Source organism: Parasteatoda tepidariorum, chromosome 8 (genome assembly GCF_982258835.1).
Source record: "Parasteatoda tepidariorum strain Cologne lab strain chromosome 8, Ptep-v5.0, whole genome shotgun sequence".
NCBI lineage: Eukaryota > Metazoa > Arthropoda > Arachnida > Araneae > Theridiidae > Parasteatoda > Parasteatoda tepidariorum.
Window position 1 is genome coordinate 97309143 of NC_141762.1, and position 17406 is coordinate 97326548.

The 17406-nt window shown below is 28.8% G+C and overlaps 1 protein-coding gene and 1 long non-coding RNA gene across 3 annotated transcripts in view; both read left to right on the forward strand.

Moving 5' to 3' along the window:
• LOC107440992 (voltage-dependent calcium channel gamma-1 subunit) overlaps nucleotides 1-17406 on the forward strand; it is a 163993-nt gene that overhangs the window by 55516 nt on the left and 91071 nt on the right. Inside the window, exon 1 of one of the 2 annotated variants that reach the window (XM_016054150.4) lies at nucleotides 15252-15461. The exons of the other annotated variant lie outside the window; for it this stretch is intronic. The gene's annotated coding sequence lies outside the window, so the exon portion shown is untranslated. Of the gene's footprint in view, nucleotides 1-15251; nucleotides 15462-17406 lie in introns of those variants that run through there. 2 annotated transcript variants of the gene reach the window in all.
• Nucleotides 1-17406, forward strand: part of LOC147806565 (uncharacterized) — a 394172-nt gene that overhangs the window by 782 nt on the left and 375984 nt on the right. The window lies entirely within an intron of this gene.

Here is a 17406-nt window from a genome sequence, read left to right on the forward strand (position 1 = left end):
TCTAAAACAATGTTTTTCGCTTCAAAATTTTTTCATTCGTGTCCAAATATATTAAATAATGAAATACATGTTCTACATTTCTTAAAATGTGAAATATGTGGAATAAGTAAAGAAATGTAGGGTATAAAAATTGTGTTCCTTTTGTGTAACTTTCGTGTTTACTGTAATTTTTCCTTATTATTCAGTTTACTAGTAGAGCACCAAATTAAATATAAATCAAATTATAATTTAATTATTTAAATCTATAAAAAAATTATTTTTATTTTACACATTAGATAACACACCTAATATATATATATATATATATATATATATATATATATATATATATATATATATATATATATATATATATATATATATATATATATTGCTTTAAATTGATCTGTGTAAAATTAAAATTCTTTTCCACATTTCATTCGTTAGAGCACCAACAGATGCTATAGAGTACGAAGCACAAATGTTTTACAGAAGAGAAAATATGAAGAATTTTAATTTTAGGCTAAATTAAATTTTTATTCCAAGCATTCTGAAATTATTTTATTATTTAAAAATGGAAATATTACTCTCACAAATAAAAAATTATGTAAAATAAGGAACAAATATTCGATTGGTCAACCCCCAATCTCTAATTAAGGAAACATTCCAATAATAATTACATTGGCGTAGGGAAATTAAAAATTTGAAGTAAAGTAAGAAATGTAAAAATAATGACATAATTTGGTAATATACGGATACGGATCAATATTCGAACATAATTTATTCATTTACAATCACTTTGATGTTTGTATACGTAGAAAGATTGTAATAATTCATGTGCAAAATAATAATCTTAAAATGTAAATATATTATTAATTTTTATACATATCACAGAATTCATATAAGACAAATACAAAATATTCACTCAAAAATATGATAAATAAGTATGTTTTTGTTACTTAATAGAGTGCATTTAATTCAAACTTATTTTTAATTTACAGTAATTTAAAATGGAAATCATGTTAGCATATGCCTCAATGTTGTTCAAATTTGGGATCATCTGAAAGTAATTTTCAATATTTTAATACGATACTAAATTTCTTGATTAAGTCTGCCTCATCTGTATTAAAATTTACAATATAACTAAACTACTTTTTTACAAACATAATTTACTACTTGATAAAACGACTGTTTCAACATAAAAGGTACACAGTTAAAAGGGCTTTACAGCTTTGCAATTTTAGATTCTAACTATAACACTAAGTACTTCACGCAAACATTTTATAATTCATAGTCAAATAATGGCCATTGGAACTTACTTTGTCTGTCTTTCCAATATTTATATTCTGACAGAGGGTAATAATCTAAAAGAATTTTTGGTGCTATTAATTTAACTACATCACATTTTTTCAGTTGATGATTTATGTGAAAAATACAAAAAGAGTCAAAAAGATTACACACAAATAAAATTTCAGAGTCTTTTTACAAAATAATAATTATTTTTCCAAACACAGGTTCTTCATTCTCAAAACTTGAAATTACACACATTCTTTGTTTGTAAGCTATTATTGAAACTAGTACTTTTGATCTTTCTATAAACTGTTTATAACCTTCAAGATTTCTGGTAATTTCGGCTGAATAAATATTTTTATCAATAAACTTTACACTGGTTGTAACAATAATTATTCCTGTGCCTCTTTCTTGACTAAATTATTGAATCTGTTGGCGCTTTTGTGCTCCTGAAAGAAGATTATAAATAATGTAATTTATGATAACAAAATGTATAGGAATTGAAATAATTTCACAGAAGACGCAAAATTTGAATCCTTACTTTTTTTCAAACATAGAAAGATCAATCAAAGCAAGTCATATTTTAATTACTATTTTTAACATACAATATTAAAAAAATTGAGAAATTGTCGTTCTTATGTAGAAAAATGTTTAAACATTCTGAAAAAAAAATTTTTTATCTCAAGACTCCTGTCACCCTCAAAAATTCTGAAAAGGAAAGTGTTGATATTTTAAAATATTATTATTTTTTGTTGTTGTTAAAATGCGCCAAAGCACCCAAGTAGAATTTTTTCCTCTTGAGAAATTTTGAATTTAATTTCATGCAGGCGACCCCGCAAAAAATTGCAGAATTAACTGTCAACGGTTAAAATATTAAATGAACAATATGATCATCACTTGGATAGATCAAAAGAGTTCCTGTTGAGTCTAAGAGGGCGGGATACAGCTGCTGATAAACACCATGGAGATGGTATTAAAACTCCACATATTTGTGAGGATTGTCTTATTAACTAAAGTTCTTTTGTTTGACAGAAGCAAATATATTTCAGAATAAAAAAATACTTTTATAATTAAAATAAAATTTAAAAAAAAATTAGTTAAAAAAAAACAACTACAAATATTGTAAAAAATACATATGACCTTTTTCAAGATCAATTATAAAGCTGTGTTTATGTTGTTTTTTCTCTCCCTCACAAAGCGCAAATGTGGGCTAAATTAATTTACATAAATCTACAAAATAATAATAATAATAATTCATGGAAAAATAAGTATCTAAGGCAAAGTATCTATGAGCATCTAAGTATTTTTTTATTATTTAGCTTTAATAAAAAATCTATTTATTAACTTTTTAAATACGATATTTTGTTTCATTTAAAATTTGTTTCGCTTAGTTAAAAATATTAATAAGAAAATCTATTTTTTAAAAAAAAATATAATTAGAAAATCTATTTAAAAAAAAAAATATAATAAGAAATCAGCTTATTTCCAAATGCCCTAAAACAAATCTTGTTCTAGTCGGTATTTCGTTCAAAATTCCAGTAAAATTCTTGGTTTATTAAAAAAAAAAAAAAACACTTTGTTTTCTTTAACTCCAATTTTGGCCACTTTTTTTCCTACCTAGTGCGCCAAAGAGGAAACCAGTTTCCATGACAACGGCTGCCTTTTTCTCTATTGATGAAATTTGAACGGAAGTATAATTCGCTTTGAAAATTTTATAACAAGGGCATTTAAGAATGTATAGACAAAAACTCGTGTAATTATGTGACATTACAAACGAAAATGAGCAATATAGAACATGAAAAATCAAAACAGAAGTGTAGATATTGATAAAAAGTTTTAAACCTAACCGAAAGCACATACGATTTTTGTTTTGTGTTGTAGAATGCAATTAAAACACGGAACTAGAACATTTTCACCAGCAGTAAATTTGGCGGAAAGCTATGCTGCTTAAGATTAGATTGCCGTATTAACCGTTTATTTGTCACTCGTATTGCTCTTTCTGTGCGCATTAAATGGATGTATCTCCTTATTTACGTAAAAAGAGCTAATATAGATTTTAAAATATCTAATTATTCATACAACGAATATAGTTTCCTAGAAGAAATTTGAAACTAACTCTTTCAGAACACACTACAAATTTTTTAAAGATGGCATGGAAGAAATGAACTGTAATTATTGCAAATAAATAAGAAAAGTTTACCTACCTTCAAAAGAAAATGACAATTTCAAAGACAACTTGCATGAGATGATAGCAAGCTTCGACGACAAAACCGTCCATCTTGTCAACAGCTGCAAAATAAATTATCGGTCACGGTTAAAGCTCGTGTCTGTCATAGCACAAAAGTTTGGTGCAATCGACTTCGCCATGAATGCATTTCTTGATCATATTTACTAATTTATGGCGTCACCTAAATAAATTAATTTTTCATTTATCCAATTTATATAATTGGATAAATGAATATTTCATTTATGCAATTAAAAACTTTGCACCATTTGGTTAAACATTAAGCGAGATTTTTTACAGTGTAATTTAAACGTATGTATTTCTAAAAATGCAGCAAATTTATAAAAAATTACAAATATGTAAGTTGATTGAATACAGTGAATTTAATCAACAACAGGGAAAAAAATTTAGAATCGATGGCAGAAAATTACAAAATAAGAGTTTTGGGCATTTTTTAAAAAGAAAATAGTGAATTAATTAATCTGGAAATTTTCCATTGCAACACTCTTGTAAAGGTTAAAACATGCGAGGATGGAAGTATTGCGAAAAGATAATGATTTCGTTGCGTGTAGGTTAATTTTTAATATATTAGGATAATTATTAGAATATAACTAGATGCAACTAGAACGTGTGTAGCAGAAAATTATGGATTATTTGTGAAAGTTAACTACCCCAGTTTTGACGTATATATAGACTCAAAAGTTATTGATATTAGTTAGCAACATTTTCCGTTAAAAAAATATTAGTTTTTGGTCGTCACCTTCGCTTCTGATAACAATTTTCAATTCAAAAACCGATTGACACATAGTGAGGAATTGAGGTCATTTTATAGACCTGAATTTTCAAATTTCTATATAACTTGCTTATTTGCTGTTGATTTATTTCAGCCCGTTTTAAATTAAACATAAAGCATAGACATACCATATTTTATTAATGAAAAAATATTTATTTATTCACGTGTGTAGAAACTGGGACCATTCTTGAATAATGTTATTTTTCAAATTCAATGTTTTAAAGAGTTATTCTACATCGGGGAATATAATATAAAACATGTTTTTAAAGTTATTCTACTTCGAAGAATCATACAGAGAACATATTTTAAAGAGTTATCTATATCAAGGAATATCAGACAGAACATATTTTAAAGAGTTATCTACAAAAAGGAATATCATACAGAACATATTTTAAAGAGCTATTCGACATCAAGGAATGTCATACAGATCATGTTTTAAAGAGTTATTCTACATTAAGGAATGTCATTCAGATCATGTTTTAGAGAGTTATTGTACATCAAGGAATGCCATGCAGATCATGTTTTAGAGAGCTATTCTACACCAAAGAATGCCATACAGATCATGTTTTAGAGAGTTATTCTACATCAAGGAATGTCATTCAGATCATGTTTTAAAGAGTTATTCTACATCAAGGAATATCATTCAGATCATGTTTTAGACAGTTATTCTACATCAAGGAATTTCATACAGAACCATACATAAAGGAGAACGGTTACGTAAGAGATACATATTCTGTAGCATTTTTCCCATACAGCTGTTATTAAAGTTATTATATAGTTGTTATTAAATAGCTGATATTATATAACAAGTTATTGCCTAGCAGTATATAGCTGTAATAACCACGTATCTTTACATGGAAAAATAAAGTTTTTTCAAGATTCTCTTAAAATGTCCGAGAGACAGAATCATGTCCTTAGTAAATCTCTTTAATATATTCTTAAAATATCTGGTGTCGACATCACTCGAAACTCATGGAGTAATAACATCTTCTACAGAAGGTTTTTTAAACACGTTTTCCTTTTGTGTGTTGTGATAAATTACGTGGACAAACTTGTTATGGAATTCAGGACATTTGAACGCTTTCCAGAACTTTTGAAACCTATCATTGCCAATGTTTTGTGTATTACATTAATGCTCGTAATGTGGCTTTGCACACACGCGAGACAAAAGAAAATTAAGTTTATCATCAGGGATTTGCAAAAAGCGATAAAAATTATGAAAATCAAAGACTCTTGTACAGTTCCAATTGCAACCATTTCAGTTATCATGATTTTGACTAGCAATTTAATTTATTCTGCATTAGTCACGTATTTATCTTCGAGCAATTATTCCTTCATTGTAAATTATTACATGTATTTTTCAAACGAAACACTTTACCAGTCTCACTTGAATGCATTCGTAATATCAAAAATCTTTTTCGGGGGAACATTGTACCCCTTTGCCACTGGATTATTCTCTGTGATATATTGCACCCTATGTTATCACGTGTGTTTAGTGTTGCGTTGCTATAGGGAAAAATTGAAAAGTTTCAACGATGAGGAGCATTTAAATTCCTCAAAACATGTTTTCGTAAATGTCTTAAATGTAATTGATTCTGTTCATGATATTCAAGCTGTTTTTTCTCTGCCTTCGTTTTTATTCGTAGCAGCAATTCTTTCAAAACTATTTACAGGATTGACTTATACGCTGATTCGCTCACATTCTATGCCTATGGATGACATCGTGGATGTCAGACAATACTGAGTGCAATGACCATGCTGATTGCGGTCATTGTTGTTTGTTCACAAGTGAGTTTGGAATCGAAAAGAAATGTGTATGCCTCCATTCTGTTCATTGAAACTGAGCAGCACGTAAATCCAAATCCTAAAGTTGCGCTTAAATATGTTCAGATGATAAAAAATAGACCGATACTTAACTTATCAGCGTGTGAAACCATTTATTTCTCTCGTGGATTGGTTTTTACCATCTTCGGAACAATGCTTACTTATTCTTTACTTATTGTCAGCATAGAGTCTGATTGAGTTAAAACAACTTTTATCACTATTTCTTTACACGAGACATTCCATGAACCTTATATTCGGGATATTTATATTCAGATCCAGGTGATCAATCACAGCGCCTTAGAAATCGTAACTGGTGATCAATATTTTAATAAAATATGACATTAATATGATAAGCTGTTACGCTATTTATCATAAAATATTTACTTCTATAAATTTTGTATTTTTGTGTGCCTGCATTCTTTTCTTATCGGTAGCTCTCTTCCTCAATTTTTATAAACATGGTACTAGATGCAACCATATGTCTTAATGCTGTAACAATTGAATAGTTCCATGAAAAAGAAACTTTGAGCCAGTTAGATATGTTTTGTTAAGCATCGTGACTATAATGGATTCTCTTTACAATATTCAAGCTGTGCCACCATTACCTTGACTTATAAATATAGGACTTGCAATAATAAAACTGACTACACAAATCTTGTATTCGTATGCAAACAGAAGACTTTTTGAAGTAATGTCAAAGTGACACTGAATACAATGCTCATAGTCGTTTGTTCTGAAGTTATTTTAGTGTTTGAAAGATATGTGAAGATAGTTATCATTTATACTGAGTAGCTTATAGGGTGTTGTATATATATCTTTATATATAAGAAGAGAGTGGAATGATAACACATAGCCAATCACAGAAGACTTCTGGTTAGTAACGCACAAAACAGCCAATCAAAATTGATGACGCATGTATGTGAAAAGGGAATAATTTTTAATAATGCTGTCAAAAAATACAAAATACAAACTGACCTCAAATAAAACTCAGAAGACTTCGAATCAAATAATTAAGAAAACTCTACTATTACGTTTATAAAAAGGAAGATTTATTAACTCAACAACAAAATTATGACATCGCCATTCCAAAAAAAAGAAGAAAAAAAATCTCACACTTGTTACTTAAAGATGTAAAAAGACCGAACGATTATTTATGCAAACGATTATATTATGATTATTATGAACTAAACTTTATGCTGCAAACGATTGTTTATGACGTCATTAGATAAAAATGTCATTAACGCAATATTATACAGTGTTTATTAATAATTTTGAGTGGCAATGTAAAAAGATAGTTGTTCTAAAGTTTTATAATAAAATGTTTGTTTTGATCGAACGCAGTTATTTATTTTAGAATTCCAATGTATTTTAATAGCTTTGATAAATCGGGTAGAGTTATTGAAAGCACGAATCAACACTCTCTCAAGAAACTATTTACATTCCAAATTATCAAAATACATTGAACAAAGTTTACTTAAAAATACTTATATCTTTTATAAAAAACGGATCGCCGTGAATATCTAGGTGATATCAACAGCGGCATGATTTAGCTGCACAAAATTAACTGGAAAATAATCGTAGTGCTATGAATACGCGACGGCGGAATGCGCGGTGAAGAAACGTTGAAAAGTCAAGACGTTTAAATGAAAACGAATACCTTGGTGTACTTACGAATACTTCTGATTGAAACTAAAATATTTTGTCAGTTGACAGTATTGAAGTTAATTGAGCAATTACTTGCAATGCTATTTGCTTTTGAAATACTACTTAGAATCAACTTATTAATATTACATGTTTTAATTTGTTTGTAATTTTTGTAAAGTTTTTTTTCATCAGGTTTTAATTGTTTTTAGTTTAAAATTTAAATTACTGGGGGCGGGCGGGGGGAGAGATAAAGCACCATATAGGGAGCGTCTGGCATCCTATAAAATCAACAATGATTTGACTTAGGCTCTACCACGCGTGCTTCAGATACGGAGATTAATCTCATGCTAATGCCCTATAGTAATGTGTTAAATAATATTGCTTCCTCGCTTTATATAAGTTTATAATATTGTTTATATTGAAATTGCTTTATATAAGTTTATAATGTTGATAATATGTTCCTCTGACATTTTACAATCATATCATATTCTCTCTATGTGATGTTGGTGCAGAAAAATTGCCAGCTAATCTCCAGAAAAACGACTTTAAGTTTGTTCACGAAGCGAACGAAAATGTAATTGCGTAGCAATTATCGAGGGTTGGCGAGCGGTAGTGAGCAGGGGGCGGTGCCCTCTAGTATATATATATATATATATATATATATATATATATATATATATATATATATATATATATATATATATATATATATATATATATATATATATATCGTAAGATTGTAGAGCTGGATTAGCTTTCTACCTAATTCATGGAAATCTCCCATTAGATCTTGAAAACAAAAGAATAATTGTAAAACAATATGTCGAGAGAATTTTACATCCATTTTTAAATAAGATTTCGAGACATAAACTGATGAAGTTAAAATGCTTTTATGAAATGTGGTATTTTTCCATTCGATGTAGAAAACGTTGACTTTAACAAATGCATGTAAGACAGACACAAAGAGTTAATGAGCAAGACAGCTTATCAATAAAACGCATACTTCGAGAGTAACGATGCACTATTTTTTCAGAAGCTTGAGAAGGAAATCTCACAAATTATGCTGCAATTTTTTTTAAAGGAACATTGACAGACGAGTTTAATCTTCCAAAGATCCAATAGCCTGTGCTTTTCTCAATATGGAAGAATTTATCGCAAAAAGAACATTTGGTTAAGTCAAATTTTGGCACTGAAGCTGATATAACTAGCATTGATAATGAAAGTATCTTGAAAACTGATTTTGAGATAAGTCCTCTTGAGGCATTGTTAGTTGCAAAAACAATTGGTTCCATAAGTAAATGGTAAGTACTGCTGAAGACCCACTAGATATAAATCAATGAGTGATGGATTTGACTCAAACTTCGAAACTCCTTTTTCTCATTTATTACCCAGTAAGGAATTCTAGAAATGGTATTGGAAAATGTTGTAATTCCAAGAAAAATCTTGTTTTTAGGCATTTGCGTGGCCTATGGATTCCTAACGAGCATCAAACATTCTCAAAATTAAGTGTTCATTCATTGGAAAATTTAGGGTTTATTCACTGGTGAGAACTGTTCCTTCGCTTGGTTATCTTACTATTTATTATTTGAACTACCAAAAGCTTAAAACAATTTTATGTAAGTTATCTAACTTTTTTTTACATAATTTGCATTCAATAACAAATATGTTGACATCTTTATTTAGCTAAAATTACAAATTTTGAAATTTTTATGATTTTTTTAAAGGCAAGCTAAGCTTAAGTGTTCCTTCTGTAGTTAGTTTACCCTTCCTTTTAATAGTAAAAAAATATGATTTAAATAAAAAGAAATATGATCTAAATAAAGATAAAAATCCTTAGTTTAGTGAATTCTTGAACTTTTAAATCCGAATAAATTCATGAATAAATAATTTCGTGAATATATTTTTATCTTGTAAATTACAATACTGCAAACGAAAGCAAAACTACGAAATGAACTTAACAGATATTCTACTTATAAAGCTATTTTCCCCCCTTTAAAACTTTTTTTTTTCCTTTCTCGATTTCTTATGAAGCCGAGACGCATAACAAAAGAAGAAATACTTAAGACAGCCCTATACGAATCCCCTAAAATGTAAAAAAAGAACAGTATCATGTATTAGTTTCTTTTTTTATATTATTCTTCTTTCAATCTCATTTTATATTCATCTCGACAGTAGCAGCCTCCTTTTGGCTTCTTCTAAAACTTCTTAGCACTCTGATAAAAATTGTTTACTCTGTTCTTGAAAAGACTTTTAAGTGCTTTTAAAAATGTTTTAAAAAGCACTTTATCTCCATCTATTTCCAGATCCATTATGATTTTCAGAAACATTTTTTTCAAATTATAGATTTTATTGCAATAATTTCTAGTGAAGTTTAAAAAAGGCTTGTATTTAACGAATTTACTGTAGTTCAATTTACATAATGATAATTAGAATTAAAAATTGTCTGGGAGATGTTGAAAATTACAAATTTAACCCTGAAGAGCCGTGGTAGCTCATGGGATAAAGCGTTCGCCTCTCAATTAGATAGTCCAAGTTTGAATCCCAGCGGTATTGATTCAAACGAATTCTGCTCCTGGCTCGCACTCCCCACAGTACTGACGTAAAATATACTCTGTAGTTGATGGATCATGAGTTAGGGTTCTCTTGCTAATCGTGAGAAGTTTTATTCGGTTTCCTCTCCATGTAACGCAAAAGTAGTACCATCAAAAAGTTCTCCACGAAGGCTCATTTATCCCAATGCTTGATCCAGGAGCTCTTTTTACGACTATTGATGTTCAACTTTGTAGTCTTGTCATTTTGAACCCAATCCAGAAGACAAAGGGAACTCCTGGATCGAGTATTGGGAGAAATTTGCCTTCGTGGATGACTTTTTGATGGAGTTAACCCGCATTTGCGTTACATGGAGAGGAGGACTGCGAGAACCTCCTACGGTTAGCCTGATGGCAAGGGAATTCTAACCGATGATCTGTCTACCACTGAGGATATTTCACGTCAGTACTGTGGTTGGTGTATGCCGGACGCAGATTCGTATCGACCAGACATCTCTGAGATTCAAACCCGGTTCGCCTCATTTGAACTTGAACGCTCTATCCCTTGAGCCGTCAAAACTACAAGGCTGCGGAGTTGAACATTGATAGTCGTAATCTGAGAATTTGGTCGGCTGTCTTACGCCGATTATTAAATAAAATCAAATTTACCTTCCCATGAAGGAGATTTTAATTAAAACGAATGTCGAAAATTGACCACACTTGTTTTCACTAAAATATTATAAACACTGATATTCATTATATGCTGAGTTTTATTAAGCTCTTGAAAGCTTTATCTGTGTTTTAAGCTCTTGAAAGTTTCATCTTTTCCGTTTCCATTTACTATTTAAAATATTTTTTTGTGCATCGGTGTTCAGACATTCTCTCTTTATGACCAAACCATTAGATTCTTCTTGAAATAGTTTCATGGTCTGATCTAATTACTCCTGAAATTATTATACAGGTATAAGCTTGATATCCATTTAATATATTTTGAAGTAATTCACACATTCACTTTTATACTATATAAATGAACTTTTATAATTATAAAACTTCAGAAACAACTTTTAAGGTCCTTTTTTTTAAAGTCTCTTCAATTCTGATATTCTTAATGATACCGATATCTTTAAACCCTGTTGCTTTAGCAATTTTATTCAGTTTCAGAAGCAATAAAAAATCTGAAGGACATTTGTTCGAAATTTTGTCCGAGAAAGAGGATCAAAACAGGTCTCAGGCGAGGAAAGAGAGCACAGTATTTGTTTAATAATTCTTAGAGAGAGAACAGTCATTCAAGTGTCACAAAACTTTTGTGCTCCTCATTAAAAGTTAGGGAAAATGTTGCAAAATCCATAAAATTTTTCGTTTTAGGGAATAAGGGAAATCTTAGTCTTTTAATTGGTCTGTTAAATAGGTACAGGGAAAAAGGTCTTTCCCAAGAGTTAGTAAGAGGGATAAATGTTAATATATATATATATATATTATATATATATATATATATATATATATATATATATATATATATATATATATATATATATATATATATATATATATATATATATATATATAACGTAGTTGCCGAGTGGAAGGATTAAAACAAGTCTTAGGCAGGGAAGGAGGGTACAAAATGTATTTAGTAATTATAAGACAGAGCACAGAAAGTGTACACGAAAAGTTGTGCTCCTCGGTTATATGTTAGGGAAAATCTTGCAAAGTAAAATCCGTAAATGTCTCTATTTAGGGAAAAGAGGGAAATCTTAGAAATTACTATTGGTTTATGAAATAGGTCGAGTGATTCCCTCGAAGATTAAAGGGGAAAATGTCCTGCTTTTAATTAATGCATAGTTGAGCCAAAAATAGATTTAAGGACAGGATGTGAATTTAAAAGTGTGAGTTAGCATTTCGATTAGATTAATAAAATAAAATAAAAGGATATTCAGAAAATAACTAACATAAAAAGATTAATTGCAGCTTTATATATTCAATTGCAGCTTTATAATTTTCTAGACATCAATTATAAATATTAAATGACTGGATGCCCCCTGACGGTGGCATGACAGGGTTGAGTAATAAAATAAATATTAAATTACTATAATAAGCGTTTAAAAAACTAAATATGCGAAAATGATGAAATTTCAAAAAAATTATGTCTGAAACACTAATTTATGTAGAATAGTTATTAAATAATGTAATAGATTAATTTTGATATTTTGAATCAAGCATTAACGCAAAAAAGATTAAAAATTAATCTTAAAATCAAAATGCATAATTCAGATTTCTTTTTTTTAAAATATCATTTATTGAACGCATTTTAATATCTCAATTAGATTAGTAAAATTTTTTCATGACTTTAACATGAAATATTAGAGTTACGAAAATAGGAAGTAACATAGAATATGGAATAAGAACATTTATTTCGCATCGCTTAGCTTCAAAATCATTTCGAAATATTTCAAAAGCAATAACTAACTGAGAAGAATTTTATCTCCTAAAACTCGGTAACAGATAAGTATAGGAAGATTTATTCGAAATGATAAAATTTCAACTGAAATCATTAAAGTTTGTAGCAAAAGAATTCGAATTTCATCGATAAGTTCTAAAACGATGCGACTCCTAATGAATCATCGTCTGCAATAGAACAGGGAGAATATTTTACGTTTTCAATTACAAACATTTAAATAAATCTTGTATAGATTTTATTTCTTTTAAAATATACATGATTCTTCCTTTAAAAATTCATCAAATGAATAATTGTAATTTAAATTTTCAGCTTATAAAAATGTGATTAAAATTTTCTGTCTCAAGTATTTTTCTTGAGAGATATTATTTCTTAATTTAAAACTAACAATGATTACGTATACGCACTAATACGAAATGTAATCCAAAAGCACCGTATTGAGATCAGACCCGTTTTAGCGTTGGAATCGAGCCTGTTTCAGAGTTGAATTTCATATTGAATATTGATTGTTTACTTTTTTCCTCCTGAAGAACAGATTTTCAGCTATATACAGAGAACAGGATTTCAGCGTATAAAATGTGACTAAAATTTTCTGCCTCAAGTATTTTTCTTGATAGATATTATGATTAATTTAAAGCTAACAATGATTACGTATCGTATACGTACTAATACGAATGTAATCCAAAAGCACCGTATTGAGATCAGACCCGTTTTAGCACTGGAATCGAGCCTGTTTCATAGTTGAATTTCATATTGAATATTGATTGTTTACTTTTTTCCACCCGAAGAACAGATTTTCAGTTATATACAGAGAACAGGATTTCAGCTTATAAAATGTGACTAAAATTTTCTGCCTCAAGTATTTTTCTTGATAGATATTATGATTAATTTAAAGCTAACAATGATTACGTATCGTATACGTACTAATACGAATGTAATCCAAAAGCACCGTATTGAGATCAGACCCGTTTTAGCACTGGAATCGAGCCTGTTTCATAGTTGAATTTCATATTGAATATTGATTGTTTACTCTTTTCCACCCGAAGAACAGATTTTCAGCTATATACAGAGAACAGGATTTCAGCTTATAAAATGTGACTAAAATTTTCTGTCTCAAGTATTCTTGTTGATAGATATTAGGATTAATTTAAAGCTAACAATGATTACGTATACGTACTAATACGAAATGTAATCCAAAAGCACCGTATTGAGATCAGACCCGTTTTAGCGCTGGAATCGAGCCTTGACGAAGAACAGATTTTCAGCTATATGCAGAGAACAAGATTTCAGCTTATAAAAATGCGACTAAAATTTTCTGTCTCAAGATTTTTTAAATAGATTTTAGTTTTTAATTTAAAATTAATAATGAGTACGTATACGTACTAATACGAAATGTTATATAAAAGTAACGCATTGAGATCAGATCCGTGTTTGTCAGCCACTGGAATCAGGCTTGTTTCATATTTGATACCGTGGGCCGTAAAGGTCCCGAGAGAGTTAAGAATATTCAATTTAAAAAAATTACTGAAAACATGTAATTTTTTTTGCTTTGATTTCTCAGTTCCTAAAATGTGAATTAGTTTTATTTTGACAACTTCAATAAAAAAAACTAATAAAGTTAGTTGTTTAATTTTGTGCGCCTCATAAAATATACTTATAAAGCTATTTTCCCTACATATTGTTATAGTTCGTTCACCAGGAGTTGGCACTTTCCGCCTTTATCACGTGATATACTATTTCGCTATTTTTGGGGGAAGGATGTGAGCAATCCTGAATAAGGTTGCTATTTCAAGATCGTATGGCAGAAATATTTATTTCGCAAACTTTATCAGCATTTTTTTAACATTAAATATTTCATAAATTTGATGATATTTCGCTTCATTTTTTATGATATTTTTCTCTTTTGAGTGAATAGTTTGTCCTTTCTGAGACAATTTTTTGGGAAACAGCAGTTTTTAAATTTAAAATATATTTAACGATACGTGACTGAAAAATAATTAACTGTTTGTGTTTGGTGTGCATTAAAGTTTGTCTCAATTTCAAGAGTGGAGATGTTTCTCTTCTTACTACTCTGCGTCCGAGGAGGTGGAGCCAAGTGCCAACTTCAATAAAACAACTTCACACCTTCTATGAAAAACTAATAAAGTTAGTTTTCCATTTTGTGTACTTTGTAAAAAAATGCTTGTAAACCTGTTTTCTTTCCGAATGGATGCATGTCTGTAGAATGCATACAAAATGTAAATTCATTTGTTGAAAACAGTCTTCGAAGGCAGTTTTCTTTAAAATATTTGCATACTATTAATTACTAAATAAAACTTTCCCCTACCTTGTGATAGTCATTAAATGTAATTAAGAATTAGAGAGAAATTCGCTTCGTGTATCGAGCCGTTTCCTACAGAATTCTCGGGATCTTTGATAGGGAAAGTAGGTTTCTCAATTTAGAAACTCAGCGACAACAGCCAAGTCTTATTTTGTTTATTCCGTCCAAGAGAAAACAATAGAGCCCGATTTTTCATTCTTACTTTTTTTTCTTCCAAATTAGACAATCGCAACTCGCACTCAGCACTATTCGGTGTTCTTCTTCAATATGTCCATACGATTTCAAAAGTGATTTTTACCTGCACTTCAGCAGGGCAGAAATAGTGTTTTATGCGTCTTTTATCGTCTGCTTCTTTAAAATGGATTATAAAAACATAATTATAACATAACTATTTCATAATTCTGGTAAGTTGCTTTTATTTTTACAAATATTAAACATCTACAAATATTTATTCGTGTATAAGTAATAATTAATTGATGTTCTACGATTTTGTTTTGAATGCTTGATTTAAAAATCTTACTTTCTGTCGTTTGGTTTTTAAAGAAATGCATTAAATATTTATGTAACTTATTTCATGCACTTTTTAGCGTTTGCGTTTTTTAAAAAAAAATTGGTTATAATAATACATATAATTAAAAATCAGTTCATATAAGTTCTTTTTATTTTTATAACTATTAAATGTTGATTAACGATTTTGATTAACGCTGTTAACGATTTTATTTTAAAAATCTTACTTTCTGTCGTTTGGTTTTTAAAGAAATGCATTAGACATTTAAATAGCTTAAGTTATGCACTTTTTATCGTTTGCGTTTTTTTTTTAAAGTAAAATTGGTTATAATAATAAATAAAATTGCAAACCAGTTCATGTAAATTCTTTTTTATTTTTATAACTATTAAATTTTGGTTAACGATTTTAATTAACGATGTTAACGATTTTGTTTCGAATGTTCGATTTAAAAATCTTACTTTCTGTCGTTTGATTTTTAAAGAAATGCATTAGGAACTTAATTTAGGCACTTTTCAGCATTTTCGTTTTTTAAAAATTAAAACTGGTTCTGGTAATACATAAAATTGAAAATCAGTTCATGTAAAGTGTTTTTATTTTTACAGCTATTAAATTTTTAACTACAAGAATTTACTTATTTATAAGTAATGATTTTTGGATGTTTTTTTTATTATTTTTGAATATTTCATTTATCTTTTTACTCTTGTCTTTACGAATTATTATAGAACACTCTACTGATTTGCACCAACCCTCATATTTTTAAGGTCAAAACTCCTAACCGTTTAAAAATAAGGTATGCTTATTCAGAGAAAGCACGTTATATCTGATTACAGAAGTTAAAATATCGTTTTCCAAAATTAGCAGATTTAAATCAATTCCTTAACACATTAAGATCGCATTATAGAATGAAGGGATCTCATTGGATCAGAAGATATCATTAGATTCAGGCACCCCGCTTTCTATTTTACCCACTGTACTGCGTAAAAAAAAGTTAATTACAGATTAGGGCAAGCAAATCTAATTTTCAGTTTCTAAATATAATTTTTAAAGCTGCTCATTTAGTTTTTGATTCGTAAACTTTTTTGGCTCCTAAATTCATACTTTAAAAAAAATGGAATTTCGTTTTTAAATTCTACGGAACTTTAAATTCTATGTGGAGGGTTTTGATGTACTTTAATAAAAAGAGTGTTGTATTTAAATAAGGAAAAAAAATTGAATTTTTTAACTAAATTTATTCTACTTTTTTTTTTTTTTTTTTGGAAATAATATCTCAAGTTTAAGTGCCGTGTGATTCAAGCGATTTTGCTTACTCAAAGAATTCGAAAGAAGGTCTAAAAATATTCGAACTGGTCGAAATTCGAACTAACCAGAACTTGATCTTTTTCTTTTATTAGCATAAATTGAAAAACTATTAGGCAATATCTCACATTCTTTGTGGATCGAGTTAATTTTGTTAATTCGAAAAATTGTTTTAGGAGTAATAGAAATATTTATTAGTAGGGGAGAGTGAGGTCAATTGTAAAATTTTTTACTTAACTATTTTTAAATAACAAAAAATCCATTATATTATTGGTACTAATTGACAGACGAGTAAAGTAGATTATCCTCTACTAGAAAAAAAAATAAATACCTTATTTTAAATGTTATTATATTAGTTATTAACGATTTTTGACAGTCGTGCACTTGTTACAATTGTCCCCACTTACGGGGTCGATTGTAACAGTTCATAAATTCAACTAAAACATAGTTAATTATACATATTATCATAGTTGTGATATATTTTTTTATTGATCAAAATAGTAGTGATATTTTAGGAGTAAAAATAATAATGAGCAGAGACCTAA